Consider the following 18,596-nt stretch of genomic DNA (forward strand, 5'->3'; position numbering starts at 1 on the left):
TAGTGATGATCCCAGCGGTACAACATGAGTCGGTGCTGACCCGCAGCAGGGCTTGTGACATTACAAACTGCATTTGTGCGCTGCTTTATTACAACTCTAAGATTTAAAAAAAGGAGGGGGAGGGGGGAGGAAAAGAAACAACAGCAGGACTGAATAAATAAATCTGGCAGGCTTATTTTGAGACACCTCCGGGGACAAAGTAACAGGTAGTGTGCGTCTGAGTTTGCACAAGAAGCAAAAAAACAAACCCCAACTGTCCCTGAATTACACTGATTCGAACTGACAGATCGGCGTCCTAACTGGTTTTCCAGTAATCTCACTGTGATCTTAACAGCATTATTCTGAAGGAGTTGTGTTACCTGTGTGCGTCCAAAACGATACACACAGGTAACACAATACAGGGATACACCGTGTGTAAATGTTGTGCACTGTGCAGTTTTTATTTAAGTAGTTTTATTTATACAAATATACAAATGCAACCAGTGACCACCTACAGCTGGGTGGGAGGTGTGTGTGTGTGTGTGTGTGTGTGTGTGGGGGGGGGGGGAGGACTTTCAAGTAGCACTTATCTTGCTTCTTCTCTCTGCTCAAATTAATAAGCTTTAATAACACAAAGGCAGAGCTGCTCTCTGTCCCCAGATAGATTTATATCTGTACTTTTACTAAAAGCCTCAAAGTTTCAAAACAACATTTTAAATTCTCATCTAAGTCCAGACAGAGAGTCTCTCCAGTGTGTGTGTGTGTGTGTGACACAATGAGAAAATGGGAAAGAGAGAGAGAGAGAGAGAGTGCAGCGACACAGAGGAGAGAGAGAAAGACAGACAGGCTGTTGATTTGCGAGCAGAAGTGTGTATGTAAAATCTATAAATGTTATCCTGACATATGGACAGAGCGGCAGCCAGACAGCACGTAAACTGAAACCAGATTTACTTTTCACAAGTCATGCTTTCCATTAAACACTATCTCACATTTGTTCCCCTGTCCTCCTCCTCCTCCTCTTTTTTATGTGAAATCCACTAAAACTTTTAAGCAACAAATTTAACATTTATAGAAATGGTTCTGCTCTCGGTTTCAGCGGAGTAATTACAAAACTCTCGACTGTATTGCAGGTGAACAGATACTCAGATATAATGATACTCTGTGGGCGGGGTTTCATTCGATCAGGCTGTTTGTGACAGATGAGTCTGAAACCAACACCACTTGAAGCAATGAGCCTTTGGAAAATTTATCAGGAAAGATATAATGTGTGAATAAATACTTGCTCTATTTACAGGAATATATTTTCAAACAGTGGCTGCTATGCTAATAATCTATTTCCCCAGATTTATTTATTTTAATCTAATCTACACAAAATCAAAAATGTTTGCGGGATCTATTCTCCTCGGGGAGGACGCTCCTTCAGACATTTTAAAATACGTTCTTGGTTGCTAACTGTTTTTTTAATTCAATAAGTTCAGACTCATTAAAAGTTATATAATAAACAGAGCCAGAATACTAAATAATGTCACCCACTGCTGTCAGTCAACCCGAGTTGCTCGACTACAGGTTTTGTGGTCAGAGAGTGAATCTGCACTGCTCAATGGTTTAAAAACAACAACAACAACAACAACAACAAAAAGTTGTATGGATACAGTCCTGGTTTTCATAATTCTAGAGTTAAATTTAAGTTCAATTTGACATTATTATGCATTACACAGACCATGTGGTGTGTCTGAATACAATAGACCATTTTAAACAGGGTGTTTTCATTCACTAATCATTATTATATTTTAAATTACTAACATCATAAAGGTGACAAGTATTAAATAATGCATCAAAAAGATGTTTTTTATTATTGCTTTTTTTTCATTGTAGCATCTAATTTAATGTTTCAGCATAAGTCACAGTAATGAAAATGTGCTTTTTTACATTAGAAAAAATATTGTTTTGTGCTTTGCTACTTTATTTGGTTATATCTTTAAAAAAAAACATGTTCTGAGCTATGCATGCACAAATACTTTCTTATTTCTAACAGTACAGTGACCGCTCAGAGTGTAAGCATCTGCATGTGGAATCTTAGCGTACATCATATAGTTGTGTGTTGGTAAACCTGGATTGTGTTCAGATTCTCTTTTTATGAATCAAACTCCTTATTTATTTACATGGTGTACTAGCACCAAAAGTGGAGGACTGAAAGGCGGCAAAAACATTGTGGTTCAGGAAAGCCTGTGGTTTACAACGAGCATCGTGTTGTGTAACCAAATCCCTGTCATTGTAATGTACACTGTTGACTGGTCAGTGTTGATTTAAAAAACAGTTATAATTTTACAACAGATATGTTGATGTAGGCTCAAGTATTGCTATATTTATATGTGAGCTCATCATATTTCCGGAGATGCTGGTTGTTTTCTGCGTAACCTTCAAGTTGTACTCAGATCTTGAGTATGGAGCCGATCTTCAGTTTTCTAGGGCTGCTCTGAAGTATCAGGTGTAGGTGCTTTTATCTCCTCTGAAAACTTCTCGGAAAGAGGTTGTTAGAGCAGCAAGAAGACTTACACATACACACACACACACACAGTGTGGTCCACCTTAAGATGTCCTGTCAGTTTCTGCAGTGAAAAACACCTAACCTGAGGTTCACTGAGTATTTTGTGAAACAACACGAAGGTGCTGTGAACCAATTATTTGCAACATTGTGCAGCATGATGGCAGATCTGTGACAGGATGGCGACTTGTGAGAGTCATTAGACTGTGTGAGTGCTCATCATGGCCACAATGACCAAAGCCATCTGACAGGACGCTCCCTGTGATGTGAAGAGTTTTTTTCTGTTGGTTTATTCTAAAAAATAAAGATAGAATTAGTAGTAGTGGCTGTTAGTATGTACAGAATTACTAATGATGTGCAAAGTTTCACTACAAACAGTTGCCATATTAATGTCTGTACCATATGGCAGCCTTACAGTCACTCCTCATGTCTGCACAGGATTTGATTCAGGGTGGAGTGTTGCTTAAAAGTCTTTGCAGGCTTGTCTGTGCTAGAAGATGACACCTCCCTCTGTTGTGTTTGGTTTCTTTATCTAAATACAAGAAGTGAGTCAGTCAACGCATAAAAATGTTGTGATATAAATGGCAGGGTGTGAATCAAATCGATAAAAAAACACCCCACCCAGGAAGACAGTAACATGTGAGCCGCATTGTGTGTTTTCACCTGTTGTTAATTTGGCATCAGAAGAAAGAAGAAAATACATTGCTGTACAGTATACATACCTTATTTTCTGGTGATAAGAACTGGCTCTTGTGAGGAAATCTCTTTTCACATTTCACCTACATTTAGTCTGAGTTCCTCTTTAGTAACCTGCTGCACCACAAGAAGCCAGGGAGGGTTTGGGCAAGTTCATTATGTAAACCTCAGGAAGGGTGTTCAGTTCCATCAGGGGACTGATCACACTATCAACCCAATCATTTTGGAGGAGTAGGACCTCCTGCTGCACAGATGAATCAGCCCTCCTGGCCACTTTCATTTCCAAAGTTATGATGACCCTATATAATCCAAACGTTTTCCCCCTGCTTCTCTCTCCGCTGTGGGAGGGCTTATCTGTGAGTGATAATACTGCAGCCCCTGATCTGCCTTAATAGTACACGTAGGTAGGCAAATAAACTTGCTGCAAGTGCACTAAAATTAGCACGTATTTGCACAGGCACACAATCAGGATGACGTGACTCGGCATTACAGGAGCTGCTCTTCCAGCCACGGCTTAGCAGAATCATGAGGTAGCTCATTACAGAGGAGGGGGCATGTGTTAACGGATGCAATCAGGAGTGTAGTTGCTTCAACATGAACAGCAACATGTAGGTTTTATGTAACAGCACAGGGTCAGAGGGTGCTGTCAGTGGCACGGCTGAAGGTTTTACACCACTTGACTATCTACATCTCTCAAAAGAACCTAATCAGCCAAGCTGGATGCAATTCAATGACTTCATGGATGAATGGAAAAGCTCTTCTGAAAGTTCTGCAGAAACAGCCACAGCACATCACATTTAATAAAGGATGACTTGACTGTAGCTTAGGCTTTGTGTTTGTGGATGGGTGTAATCTCATCAGAGAGAGAGCCTCCTCTACCTACCAGCGCACATCGGAGATGACATCTCTGATTTTGAAAGAGTTCTTAGTCCTTATCCTGCTGACCTGCCGACATAATGAAAGATTCAGCTGTGTCTTTTTTTTTCCTCTAACAGACTGGCTGATTCTTTCCCTACAATGAAATCAGGAAAATACCGAAAGAAAGACGTTAAAGAAATAATGTCTTTCTTTTCTGTGGCGATAAGGAACAATTAGGAAGAAATTGTAAGCGTGTTTTTTGGCTCATTCCTTCCACTGATAATGATGGTTGTGGTCATGATCCTGGCTACAGTCTCTTAGCTGGCCCACCACAGGGTATTGCCATCTATTTTTTTTATCCTTTATGGGCTTAACCCAACTTGCAGATAAAGCACTTGGCAAGAACTGAACGTGAAAGTGGATCTTGCTTCAGGAAAGCATGGTAAAAGTTGCAGTCTGGCAGACAGTTGTTTTGGCTGGTAGCTAGACTCTGAAGCTCCTCTGTTTCTCACTGCAAAGACCACACGAGAAAATAATCAAGTTTTTCTTACAGTTTAATTGATTTATACTCAGTTTTTTAAGGTTTTTTTAAGGGTAAGGTTAAAGGATTACAGCAGCACCGTCAACATAATTAATATTGTAATAGATTTCTTGATAAGTTATGCTATTTTGAAAAAACTTTTGCAAATGGAATTATGAGTAAGATTAAAGTTTTTGACAGCAAACAAAGAGTCTAATGTGGAAAATAAAGGGAAAAAAACAGGGTGGGGTGTCCCGGTGACTCAGTAGTGACAATTTTGGACACCAATCAAGCAACGTTTGTTATCCCGTCATTTCTTGCAACTGGAAGGTCTAATAACAGTGGCAGCAAAGTGTTTTACAGATGAAAATGGAGGAAGATGTTTTGAAAAAAAAAAAAAAAACATTCCAAATCGCCAGGCAGTTGAAGTGGAAGAAAAGTGGCTGAAGGAACCTCTTTGTTTCAGTAATTGTGTGTCCATAAGACGGGAGTCTGCCAGTGAGCCACACTGACCAACTGGAAAAAATCAGCAAGCTGCCTCCAGACAAACGGGCGTGGAAAAGAGAGGGGGTGAAATAAGAAAGTAAGAAAGAATAACGTGGTAGATAGGTCAACAGATGATGCATAGAGTTGAGAAATAAGGACACTAAACCCAAAAAGCATCAAATTACCTATAAAATGCTTGAGAGATGTTTATTGTTTAATATAGAGAAGGTCATAGCAGGTCATTAAACACCAGGGATCTGACTTTGGTTCAGCCATGTCTTTTTAGTCTCTTCCCATTTAAATGAAAGAATTTCAGCAGAGCGCCATAAAGGAGCGTTAAGCATTACATTTCAAAGGACGGTCACAGTGGACTGTTAAGCACTCAGGGCACATACTTGTCTGTCATTGCGGTTTTATTGATGCTTATTGGCTGACTTCTATGTAGTGTGATCATAATTTAAGAGTGCAACATAAAACTTTGTGTATGCCATTTGATGGATATTTTCATGTCTTCTTTCTGTTTAATAACACAAAGTTGGCTTTGTAGTTTTGACTCAATGTATATCCATTGATATCACAATCAGAATCAGAAATACTTTATTGATCCCAGGGGGAAATTGCTTGCATTCCAGGTGCTCCATGTATACTCAAAAAACAGGTTAGAAATATAAAATAAGGTAAAATAGTAAGAGTAGAATAAAAATAAAACCTAATAAAATTCTAAACATTAATAAACATTCAAGGTAAACATTCAAATTAAATCCAGATATAAAATTATCGTCATAATACAAGTGAAAGTTTTTCATTAAAAAACTTGTTCTATCCCTTGTTCTAACCCTTAAAAGATTCAGACAAGTGTAGAAAATTGTAGGCTGAAAGGTAGCTGAATGCTAAAGCTGGCAATGCTAATCACTGTCTGCAATGACAGGCTGCAAAAGTATAGGGATGCTGCTTTCATGCGAGCTAAAGAAAGAGAATTCAACATGTTGTAAGAATGTAACAATTCAAAGCGTCAAATACCATAAACAGCTGCTGTGACTCATTTTACATGTAAGATTTCTATATATACTATTTATACACCCTATGATTTTTGGAAGCATCATTTTTCCCCCAGCATGACAGTATTTGTTGTAAAGCTATAGGATAATGGTGCATAACACACTGTGTGCAGACACACTTGAAGAAATGAATGGAAAAATAATGTAGGAAGAAAATGGGAAGTTTCAAAGAGGAATCCATGGGAGGTTTGTGTACAAGACGTGCAGCTGGGTGACAGGTGTATCATTTCTTCAATGTGACTTTTTTCCTTGTGTGGTCTGTGTACAGCTCCTGCACAGCCCGGGAGGGTGGTGGATGCAGCAGTGTGTACTGGTATGCCTGGAGGCTGCAATATTGCTTCTGTTAGCAAAAACAAAAAGGTTACCTCTGGCTTTTGAAGGGCAGCGTTTGAAAAAGGAGCTAAAGAGGTTCACCGTCCCATCCTTTCCGTAGGGCAGTGGTAGGAGAAGGACGACAGGCTGGTTTTCATGTGAGCTGAACAAGGGCATATTCTTTATTTATGTACCCCCACCCCCCCCCCCTTTCTAAAAAACATCCCTGCTTTGATTATTTTTGCATTATTGCCACAAAACCACAATAGAAAAAACTAGCTGAATATAACTGAATATTAAATCACACAGCAGCAACAGAAGTACCAACATTCATCCTGTCTTTATGTCTCGTAGTGACCACCCACACTGCAACATCTGCACGCCGCTATAAGGACTCTTTGTTTTGTGTGTGCAATGATGATAGCATGAAATCAGGTAGGCTAATACTAACAGAACTGCTACGCTTCCAATGTCTGTAGAACGCCCCCCGGTAGAAGCATGGGACGCATTTTCATTTGATGTTTAATCAACTACCTGATGAACATGTGACCACTAGAGGCGCTAGTGCCTGCTATATTAATGGAGGAGCTTCTGGTGTTTATGAATTCCCATGTGCCACGATGCAAACATGAACGCTAAGGGAGAAAGTGAAAAAATATATATCAACAATCATCAGTGGCAGCAATGATAAGGAAGAAGAAGAAGGTGGCTAACAAGTCTGACGTGGATTTCAGATTTGGTCGGCAGATTTAGTGTGCAAAACCATCTCTACAAGGTGTCATAGCAACATTGTGATGACAAACCTTTATGACGTACTGCAACTTTAATGGACAAGCATTATATGTGTGTGTGTGTGTTTTCATTGTACAGTTATTTTTATTGTTAAATGTGGTTCAGTGGGCGTGTGTGCCCCTTTAAGAGTCATTGATCCTCCATTTTTGATTCAATTTTAATAAAGGTGGAGATTTTAGTTTGATTGATTATCACAGATCACATGTTTCGTTTCAAGTATTTAGTGCAATGATTGTAATTTGTTCTACAAATAAACCAAAGTCAGATTACATCCTTCTCACTTGGAGTGTTTACTGTGTAAATAGTGGAAATGTGTGTGTGTGTGTGTGTGTGTGTGTGTGTCACTTTAAGAGTCTGTGTTTTTGATTTTGCCTGAGTAGATTTGCTTCAGTATTAACTGTGTAAATAAGTCAGATTACAGTGCGTGTCACTTTAAGAGTCAGTCTTCGGGTGGCTTCTTGATATTAATAGAGCTGCTGTGTCTTCCTCCTCTCTGACGTAATGCTCACAGCCTACAGAGAGACAGGCAGAGAGGTCCTGTCACTGCAAAGCGATAACACCAGTCTGAACCAAAATAATAATAATAATATACAGATAACGAGCTTGCTCTGCTTTGGTTTGCTGCGGTCAGCAAAGATCCGCGCTGCAAAAAAAAAAAAATCGGAATATTTTACAAGAGCAGAGCCAAACTCCCTCACTCACTGATCAGGCTACTTTAATGTGCTGCCGTGAACTATCTCTCTTTTCCTCTCAGACCAAAAGAGAAAAAAAAAGAGACAGCCAAGACACAGTCACCCCGTCCGACATCATCAACAAACAAAAACCCCACAAAGAGACGAACCAGCCAGCCAGCCAGCCACCATCTTAACAGGCTGCTAGAGAGAGAGAGAGAGAGAGAGAGAGAAAGAAAGAGGCTAATGCTTATTTTGATCAACAGGTAAGCAGCACCAAAAGAAACACTACAAATGCACACACACACACACAGCCCGTGGTGCAGAGGGACTGTGAAAATATATATTTATTACATATATATATATAAACACACACATATTTATATATACATCCGCGACGCACGGTCGGAGCACGGAGACATGCATGCCCCGCTGTTTTTAAAATGAAATGTGTTCGTGCTAAAAAGGAAGCCGTGCGATTAGGAGGCAGAATATCGCTCTGCTAGCTGCTGGTAGTTTTTACGACGGGCAGCAGTCGCTTTCCGTCTTATGTAACTAACGGCCTGAGCGGCGTCGGTAAGGAAAGAAGAGGGATCTGCTGAATGAGAGAGAGAGAGGAGGAAAAAAAAAAGAGAGCAGCACCGCTTTGAATTCACATGGCACAATTTACATTTAGCTTAGGACACCCAAACGCTACACTAATACAAATTGGGGTGCTGCCGGGGACGGCTTTAACTTTGAAGGCGACAACAACAAGGAGGAGGACGCGGAGTCGCCTCGAGTAGGTTTGTGTGTTTTTCTCGCTAACTTTTCTTGTTTCTTGTGTTTTGTTTTTTTGTTTTTTTGTTGTTGTTGCAGCGTTATTTCAGCGCTGACTGCTTCGCTACAAGCCGGCCACTCACTTCTCAGTGATTTTTGTTTCCACCACAGAGCTGCTCTCCTGTGTTACTTTTCTTGCTGTTTTCATTGATAACTTTTTTTATTCTTAAGTGAAAACTTGATACTCAAGTTCAGATTTCTTGTGGTTCCTCCGAGTGACGCACGTCGGTACAGAGAGACAGGCTGAAGTTTGTGGTAGAAGATGAGAACACACGAGATGTTTATTAGCTTTTGTTTTGCTTTTTTTTTTTTATAGAAGCAGATAAAGTTGTGTTTTAGTTCAGGGTTGGAGCCGATGCGTGGCGCAGTGGTTTGTTTTGCACCTCTTTTCATTGTTAGGTCGTCAGCGCATGGTGGATGTGAATTGTCGTAAAAACATCCTCTCTTATCAACTTTAAAGAAAACAAGTGTTGGGCTGGTGTATTGTGTTTTATTTATGTGTTTGTTGTTGTGAGCCTGATGAGTGATGCCGGGAAGCCTGAGTTGCATTTCCACTCAACTTTGAAAAAGTACCCCCCCCCCCCTCCACCACCACCACCCCACCTCCTCCTCTGTTGTAAGAAACTGTGATGTTCCTTTGAGATAAGGGAGCTGGGTAGGCATGACAACTCTGTGGGGAGAGCAGAGTATGTGAAGCCAGTACAATGAGGCACACACTGCAAGGAAGCTTTTTACACAGTCCTTCACCCACAGTGCTTCAGCTCTGGCCCCCAAGAAGAGCTGCTTATGTGTGGACCGACTTTTATTCAGCTAGATAACCTCAGTAGGGTTTTTCTCTTTTCTTTTATTTAAAAAAAAAAAAAAGCAGTGCAGGCCTGTGCAACCTCAAGGTTGTCTGAGCTTTAATTTTATTAAGCCATTAATTTATTCATTGGCTAACCTTGTGTATATAGTTGCAAAACTGCCCTGAAGTCCTTTCAAAAATAAAGTGTCTGAATCTAAAGGGTAAAGGCAAGAACATATAGTAAAGTTTGAATCTATAAAGTTCCTCGACTAAATTTCTAGCGGAAAAGTTATCCAACTCATAAAACTGTTGGGATTACTTCAGGAAAAGTGGAGATGATTTATTAAACGTCTTAGGTGTTTGTTTAGACTTTATGAATGCAAAACCTTTCTTATTTTCCAAGCAGCGGTTGTCAAATTTAACCCAAATGTCTTTCTTGCTTTCTGTAAATTTATGTGACCGTTTTCAGTTTTAGTGTTTTCACATCTGCTTTCTGATCCTCTGCATGTGTAGTGATGACATATTTACACTTCAAAAAAGTTTTCGAAAATTCCTTAAAGGAGTTTTCCTCTTTGCTCTGAGTGTTTTATCATAATAACATTTTAGTTATAGTAGCGTTGTCACATCTCCTTGGAGGCAAAAACAAGATAGCAGTGGGCGTCGCGTTCTAACAAACACCTTGAATTTAGTCGTGATTATTTCCAAGTTGCTGTTACCGTGGAAACAGGTGTAGTTCTACTGTATATTGATCAAGTTATAGATGTCATGTGTGCAGTGAGCTCTATGGTTTCTGTAAAATTATTAAAAACACTTGATCCAGCACTGTATGAGTCTGGCACCATAACTTTTTACATTTCTGTTCCGCTTTCAGCAGACACTGGATATTATTGTATCTTACAGCCTTGTTCGTAGCTGCTATTAAATGTCAAAACAGTTGACAACTTCCTAAAGGGAACCTCTTGCTTGTAAAATTCATTCCCGAGTGTGTGTGTGTGTGTGTGTGTGAGCCGGAGTGGGAGACAGCACAGCACTTTTTCCTCCTCGTGTGTGCATGTGTGAGTGTGATTGTGCCGTGGAGACAGCCATGGCTTACTCATATGGCCGCAATATGTGAAGTCTCTGTGGTGGAACTCGGAAGAGAGAGAAAGTTTTGAGAGAGAGAGAGAGAGAGAACACATGTAGTGAGGGAAGTCAGAAATGTCCTGTTCAACTAGCTGGAATGTATCTCCTGTGTTTTATTGACGGTTTGATGTTCTGTAAGACATGAGGAACAACTGTTGTGATTTTGTGGGCTGCCATGCATTTGTGTCTGGTCGTTTCAAAGCGTTACAAGAGGTGGGGGGAAAAAGGGCCAGATTCAGACGGAGCGTAAAAGGAGACTCAGAGCAAGCAGCTTTTGGGGGAAAACAGTTGTGATTTCGCTGCTAGATGTTGATCCATTTTGCTGACTCAGTGCGTCAGGAACTTAAAAAAAGTTGTACAAAGTGTACGGAACACATGGTCAAATCAATAATCTTATCGATAAATAACCCAAATAGCATTGATACACATTCCAGATTGTGACGCGTAGTTGTATGGATGTATTGGAAGTGTTGCTTCAAATATTTTACCGCAACCATTAAGCTGCTGTGGTACTAAAGTTTCTGTTCAACAGACGCACAACTCCCAAATTATTTCAGATTTCTAATCCCATTTATTTATGAAGGCAAACTGTCCTAACGCTCTGTTTCCAATAAGCATGAAAAGATAGCATCTATTAGAGCAATCAGCCGTTATTCATCTCAACCCTGCCTGCAGTTCAGATAAAGGAAAACATCCATTTGTCACGGATAGTTTATTTAAAGAAAAAACCTTTTTGCAAGGCTTCTGGCTCTCTTGGCTCACAGTTCTGAAGCTAGCGCTTTTTTTTTCTTTGTACCAAGTCTCCTGTTTTGCTCATATCCCAAGGACACAATTGTTTTTAAACTTATTTTACTGTCTGGACATATTGTTTTGGGCCTTTCATTACTTTATATTAGCTGCTTGTAACGCTGGTGATACAGGGATTTCAGCTTATTCTCTTGTTGCATTTACTGGAAGGCAGTCTGGAAAAGAGTGTCTGCTAAATGCCCAAAATGTCATCCCCACTCTGTCTGTGGTTAGTGCAGTCTTGTTTAGGCTTGAGTTTGTCTCTAATGTCTTTGGTCTATTTTAAAACTTTTAAGTCTGTCTTTTAGATGGCCTGCTCCAGATAACGAGCACATGGTCTTGGTTTAGGGTGAAATGATTCTTTTTTCCCTCTGTTTTTTAGGTTTTTTTTGGGACATACAAATCCTAAATATGGGACAATTTTTCCTCCCTTTGATCCGTGAGAGTAGAAATCCTTCTGTCACGATACAGTGCAAGCCGATAAAGTGGTGGTTTGAGCGGATTTGTGACGTGTACCATTTCTCCTGTCACCGAAAGTTTGTAACGCCACAACACCTGCCTGCTGCCATGAGCTTCTAAAACATACAGTAGATACTGTCTGCCAGCTTTGGCTCGTTATTTGTCTTATGCCAACCAGATCATGAAACCTGCTGATGTGTTATGAGTTGCAAAGATCTGACTGCTTTGACTCAGGAGTGTGTGAACCACGCTTGATGCTTCCTGTACACACCCGGACGTTAAGTTATCAATCGTCGTTTATGTGAGTTTTGATTCAGGAGAGGATTTGTTCAAACCCTGTCTGCAATGAAGTTTCAAGAAATCCAATTTAGACCTAAAAAAAAAAGAATAAATGTTTGCACGGAGCTGATTGAATCTGCTGTTGTATGCAGTGACGCTATTCCATTTTTGTCTTCTTTTTTTTTTTTAAGTACGGTCCAGCTATTGGGACAATTTGGTTCCAAACTTTCATTATAGAGCTGAAAATTGACCATTTTTCCACATGTGTTGGTGCATTCACCTTTCTCCTACAGGTGTTCTTACAAAGGAAAAGAAGAAAGAGCTGAATTGTTGAGGACTGTATGTCATTAGAAGAGAAATGTAGCTTTCTGTTAAACAGCTGTCCTGAAACGGAGTAGACGGACGGCCAGGACGTCTGATCAGATTTACAGGAATAAAACAAGACTTCCATGTGTTTTAAATGTCAGCAAAAAAAAAGCTTTAAAGCATGAATAATTTACAGTGTTCACAGTCCTTCAAGGTTTTGTCATGATGACATGATAAACCTCAGAATACCTGCCTGTGGACATCTTCCTTTTTAATGGCTTCACATGAAAAAGCGCACGTTTTTATTTAAAGGTGAAGTCCAATTTAAATAACTTTTTACACAGTAAGTCATTCACTTTTAATCAAATATTATGTTTTAGATTTATCAAAATATATAATCCAGCATAACAGTAGGGTAGCTTTGAATTCATGATCAACCTCTATTTTGAAGTCCTGCCACTGATACTTAATGGAAAAGGAGGTCCAGATGTGAGCTCTGTGAGAGCTCTTTACTCCACTGTTCTCACTGCACTGACAACTAGAACATGAATTTCAGTGTTCTATATGTCAATGCGAGGCACTTAATATACATTTTTTTTTTAATTATAAATTTAAATTCATATACCGGTTTAGCCCCACATGGACTTGTACATCTCCTTTATACCCTAAGATGGTATAAACAGCGACATTTAAATAATGGAATTGAGTGTGTGGTGTTGTGAGTACTTTTCTATACTGTGTGTTTTTTCTCAAGTGTTCCCATAAGCACGGCTCCATCTGTAATTTCTTTTCGTTTTCACACAGCAACTCAGCAGGCAGACGGTGAAAATTAACGACGGAAAATGTGACAGTGGTGGTGGCATAAGTGGCATGCGTTTGAACGTGATTTATGTTGTGAGCTTCTTTGTGTTGAAGGCTGTGCAACACGCAGATGGAGAGAGAGCACCGAGCGGTTTTTCCTCGAGTACTGTATGCTTAATTCACCGAGACTTTTCTCTCAGCTCAAAGTGTTTTCTTGCTACTTGGGTAAGAGTTGCGTTGCTCTAAAAGTGACGACATACTCGATTGATTCTGAGTGAAAGGATTTTCCCACATGTAGGAAAATCCACCTGTTGTTTTGCAGAGGGAAATCAAAACAGATCAAAACATTTTTTTCCACTAGATTATATCTAACATTAACTTTTTTTTTTAAATGAGCTTTCGGTTTAGCATCATCAGTCCTGCTGGTGTGTCTGATGTGGTTGTTGTCTGTGCACAGATTATTTGAAGTCTCTGCACACGTTAATATGGCATTTGTTCGCACCGTTTATCTGTGGACATCTTTTCATTCTCAACAGACATTATTAGTCAACATCCGTCTTCAGAAAGTTCAGCCTTGTTAATAGATGGCTATCGGTTGTTGTAACAGTGTACTGGGGCTTATCTCATCCTGTTGAGGTCAAATCTGTCTTTTTGTTACTTGCTTATGACTGAACTTGACTCACTGATTGTTTATTTCTGTACTGAAGTTCAACTGTCTGCTGTGTCAAATCAAGATCCTGCACAATCCTACACACAAACTTTCTTAGCCTTCTCTCTGCTTCACCTTTTTCGTTTCTTTGTCGCTTGAATGTCTGTTTTGACTGTAATGTAAGACCGAATGTGGTGGCGTGTGCTCGGTCATACTGTAATCACTGTCTAAATAGTTCATTTACTTGCACAAAGATTGCATTTAACTTTTCAAGCGATTTCAAGTGTAAACACGCACTGACATTTGTTTGCTGTTGTGAATTTTCTCAGTCACTATAGTGTTTTCTTCCAAGGTTTGATGTGGCACTTTCTCCTCCTCTTAAAGTTGGTGCATGTGGTGTTACTTCTAATACTGGCCCATATGGTCCATATGGAAATCGATCAGCTTTGAAAGTTGCTTTTTTTCCACTTGTAACACAGTGTTTTGTGTGTGTGTATATCTGCATTGGATACAGTGTGAAATCTGAAGCAATTTGTTTCATGTTATTATTACATACCTGCTGGGGTAGGGGACTCGTTTTTGCTACTTTTGAAACCACTGGGCTCTCTCTCTCTCTCTCTCTCCTTCTCTCTTTTGCACACACACACATGTATAGAGCCCCATTAGTATTGTAGTCTGGGATCAGGCTAAAACATCTGGTGGCTGAGTAACTTTTCAAAGTAGTCTTTGTCCTCGGTCTGTGCGTGCATGCATGTGTCCGTCTGTATGAGCTTTCCTCTCTGTGTTTGTTATACGGAGCAGACTTTTTATGGCGTCCCGTCAAATTAAAACTATGATTTAAGCGACTAACATGCACTTTGTTTTTTTCATTTAAGTGAGCAGCCACACTTGCTTCTACTGATTTCATTTTATTAAGCGTATTTCTGTGGCTGTTTGAACTGTTTAATAAATAAAGGAAAGAAAATGCAGAACTATAAGTCCTAAATGGCCGTTCTCTGTGTTATTTTATCCATGTAGCCCTGGCTGGCTGCTGTATAGCAGAGAGGAAGAAAGCACACGGGGAGAGATGACACTTTTTCAGCCTCCCTCTGGTCTAGCTTGACATTTCTGCCCAAATCTGAAAGACCCAGTAAAAAAAAAATGCAGTTAGGCATAGCTAACTGTCTCACCTGTTCTCTGCAGGATGGGGCCGGGCTTGGTTTTTCCTGACACTGTAAAATAATCCTGCAGTAGCAGCTCTGGGCTTTAGAGGGTAAAGCCCTGCAGACAGTTTGAGCTGATGCCCTCAGGGCTTCACTTCAAACCACATAAACTTTGAAATAGCTGGGACTCATCCTCTCTTAACAGCAGTAAAGTGTGCTTAATCGGCACATTTTAAGGTGTAGAATCTTGTTCTGGTACAAGAACCTTATTAAATTATGTGTGTTTTTTTCTTGACCTGTTGGGTCAGATGATTTTTATTGTACATTTATCAAGAGAACTGCATGTACAGTGTATTACCAGCTGGGAGCTGCAGTCATTAGAATCATGTAGGTACTAATTTGAACAAATATTGTATGTAAGCCTGGATGATATCATCTGAAATTAGTAATATAATCCTTTGACACCCATACATCGGTGAGGATAGTAACATCTTATTTCAGACAGCTTTTAAAATGTAAATATTTTCTGCTTTTTGGCTTTTGCTGGATTTATCAGAGATCTGACTGATTCATGTCAAAGTAATTGATTGATCATATGTTTATTGTCATAACATTTATTTAAAAACTAAATGAGATTATACATTTCTAGGCCGAAATGGGCAGCAATTGTCAAATATATATGACAATCAACATAACAAAGAGTGGGTAAAATAATCATTAAAACAAGTAAACAAAGCCATATGAATCAGTTCAAACATCGACAGCCAGATGTGCATGCCTCCAAGTCCTTTCATTTTGCAGCTGATTCCAAGCACAGAGGGTAGCATGCTTAAACGTACCTTTTCACCAAACATTTTGTAGAAATAAGACAAGCAAACAGGAACTTTCCAGACTTGTTAAAAACAACATAATAATAAGGAGTCTTATAGGCAATTTGACCTAGTATTGAGTATATTTATTTGCAGTCACATCAGAGTAAGCGTGAAGGTGCACAGAAAGTTCTCAAACAGCCATGATGTTGGCTTTTGTTAGGCATCACCTTCACACCAGCACTTGTGGACCACAGAGATTCATGAAATTTCTTACCATCAGCAAGTTTCTTCTTATGGATAAATACAATTTTTCATGGTCAGCATGTTTATTTTTGAAATATCTCTAAAAGGGGAAGTCTTGATATTGTCTGTGTGTGTAGGGCCGGCTCTCCCTTTTTAAAATAATCTGATAAGCAATGTTTGTCGTAGCAAAAAAAAGTTTTTTTTATTCTCTCATGAAAACGAATAAGTGTGTAACTGTGTGTTTTTGCAGTATCTGTACTGTGTGTGTGTGTGTGTGAAGAAGTGGATGTATGGATAGCTGGATGATGGAGGAAGGGAGTTGGTTCCTTTTTTTTGAAATGGAAATGAAGGGGGGCACACATCTGGGGGTCTTTGAGACTTTTGTGGAGGGAGAAGAAGAGGTGGGTGTCAGAGGCCCACAGTCCAATGTGTGTGTGTGTGTGTGTGAGAGAGAGAGACGTTGGGGGTGGGGGTCAAGGAAGAACAAACAGAGAGAGAGGGAAGAGGAAGAGGTTGTTTCTCAGTTTGTAAAGGAAGCAATGAGCAAAGCAGGTGGAAAAGGGTGTGGAATAAGACAAATGGGATGATAGATGGTTAGAATGAGTGCTTGGTGAATAAAAAGAAAAACATCGAAGGATATCAGTAAGAGAGTAAGAAAGGAAATGGAAGGATGGGCAACAGAAGGACAGATGAGGAACTCGTTTACATAGAGAGGAGGAGGAGGAGGAGGAAGAGAGGGGCGAGAAAGGGGTCAAAAGATCACTTGCTGTGGTTGAAAACTTTACGGCTGACAGTTAAATTTACTTCAGGCCTGTGTGTGTGAGTGTGCCTGTGCATTTGTGTGAGTTGCAGTGGGTGGAATAGCACAGTGGGGGGCATGGCGCTTGTTCTGAAACATAGCTTTTAGGCTTTTTAGAGCATCGCTCACACAGATTGTCCTCTCCCTTTTCCTTTGGAGGCTGATTTCATCAAGTTGTGAGAGTCTCTTTCTGTCTCTGATTAAATTCTTATCCTATTTAAAGGTGTGAGGTTTGTGCCCAGGCAGATGTTGTATAACCACTCCTCAGAAGGCCTGTTCTTCCCATATGTTCAATGAGATCCACTAAAAAAAATTAGAAAGACGCGCCGTCTTGTATTCAGTGGTGCACTTCATATAATCAGGTTTTTGATGAGATGAGTTCGAAGCAGCATACCACTCCAGATTTCTCTTGCAAGGTGCATTAATCAGCTTTAAAAGTGACGTCATGTCTTAATGGGTGAAACAATTCCAGTAAATTTTGCTCACTTACATAAAAGGTTATGGAGCGAAGTGCCTCACAAAGAGTTGTGAGGGTGTAAAAATTCTCTTCAGACTTGTATATAAATAAAGAGGCAAACTGTGGCAAGTGTTGAGTTTTAGAGAGGCGGAGTGAAGAAACCCTGTGCAGAGAGTAAGCAGTGACAGGTCGTAGCAGATGAGTTAAGAGCAGTGGTTAAAAAAGTGGAACACAAAAGATTATAGGCACCACAGTGTTGGTTAACCTCGTTAGAAATCATCAAGAAAATGACCGTCGTGATTGAGCTGTTATCCAAATTCAAAGACATAGTTATGAGAACTGTAAGGACCTGACACTGAGAGTTGGAAGAAGACGGGAGAATCCCTATAACTGACCCCACAACAAACAACAGTTGAGCTCGGCCCTGCTGTACAGGACAAAACTAAAAGGCATTGGAACATTTCTTGCAGGTGTTTTTTTTGACTGTGGTTTGTGGACTCTGAATTGTAAAGTGTTGTTAGGTATGATATGGCTCAAGGGCAATCAGCCAGTTTCTCAGCCATGGAAAATGAAAGCTGCTCTTTCATTAATACAGTCACTAAATTGTTTTTGATAAGGATGTCAAAGGAAACTTTTATAGCTCTCAGGCACTTTAAGTATATTTGACTGAGAAATACTAAAAGTATGTTTTTATTGCCCTGAAAAGTCTGACTCACTGTGATAGAATGATCATATTTGGCTTTGAATTTTGATAAAAGTCCAGTTTTTGAACGGAGCCCTGCCCTGCATTGACATCACTGAGGACCTGAAGCCTCCCAGTCTTGCTTCCCGATAGTGTTCAACGCTGCTTCACTTGGCCAGCGTGCAGATAGAAGGGCTCTGGAAAGGAATATAATGTCAACATTGTGGGTTGAAAATGTTCCGCCGTGTGTGTGTGCACGCTTCTTAAGTTTGTCCAGACATTTTTCCCCGTTGGGCCAGCCGCTTGCAGGAAACGTCCGATTCTCCAGGAGTGGAAATTGTGTGTGTGTGCGTGTGTGTGTACATAAGAGAGAGTTGTGTTGCAGTGCGTGCGTGGTCTAGTGTATCAGTCAGTTTCAGTCCGTGGATGTGCGTGTGTGACTGACGTAATGTTTGAGCTTACCCAGACAGAGACAAACCAAACCATAACACACACACACACAGGGGTGGGTGCACGTGTGTGTGTGTGTGTGTGTGTGT

General features: G+C 40.1%; 1 protein-coding gene across 4 annotated transcripts in view; it reads left to right on the forward strand.

Moving 5' to 3' along the window:
- trps1 (trichorhinophalangeal syndrome I) overlaps window positions 1-18,596 on the forward strand; it is a 193,932-nt gene that overhangs the window by 91,672 nt on the left and 83,664 nt on the right. The window contains exon 1 of one of the 4 annotated variants that reach the window (XM_028431887.1): window positions 7,965-8,183. The exons of 1 other annotated variant lie outside the window; for it this stretch is intronic. The gene's annotated coding sequence lies outside the window, so the exon portion shown is untranslated. Of the gene's footprint in view, window positions 1-7,964; window positions 8,184-8,411; window positions 8,703-18,596 lie in introns of those variants that run through there. 2 more of the 4 variants (XM_028431864.1, XM_028431870.1) reach the window with 2 other exon arrangements.

This window comes from Parambassis ranga, chromosome 2 (genome assembly GCF_900634625.1).
Source record: "Parambassis ranga chromosome 2, fParRan2.1, whole genome shotgun sequence".
Lineage (NCBI taxonomy): Eukaryota > Metazoa > Chordata > Actinopteri > Ambassidae > Parambassis > Parambassis ranga.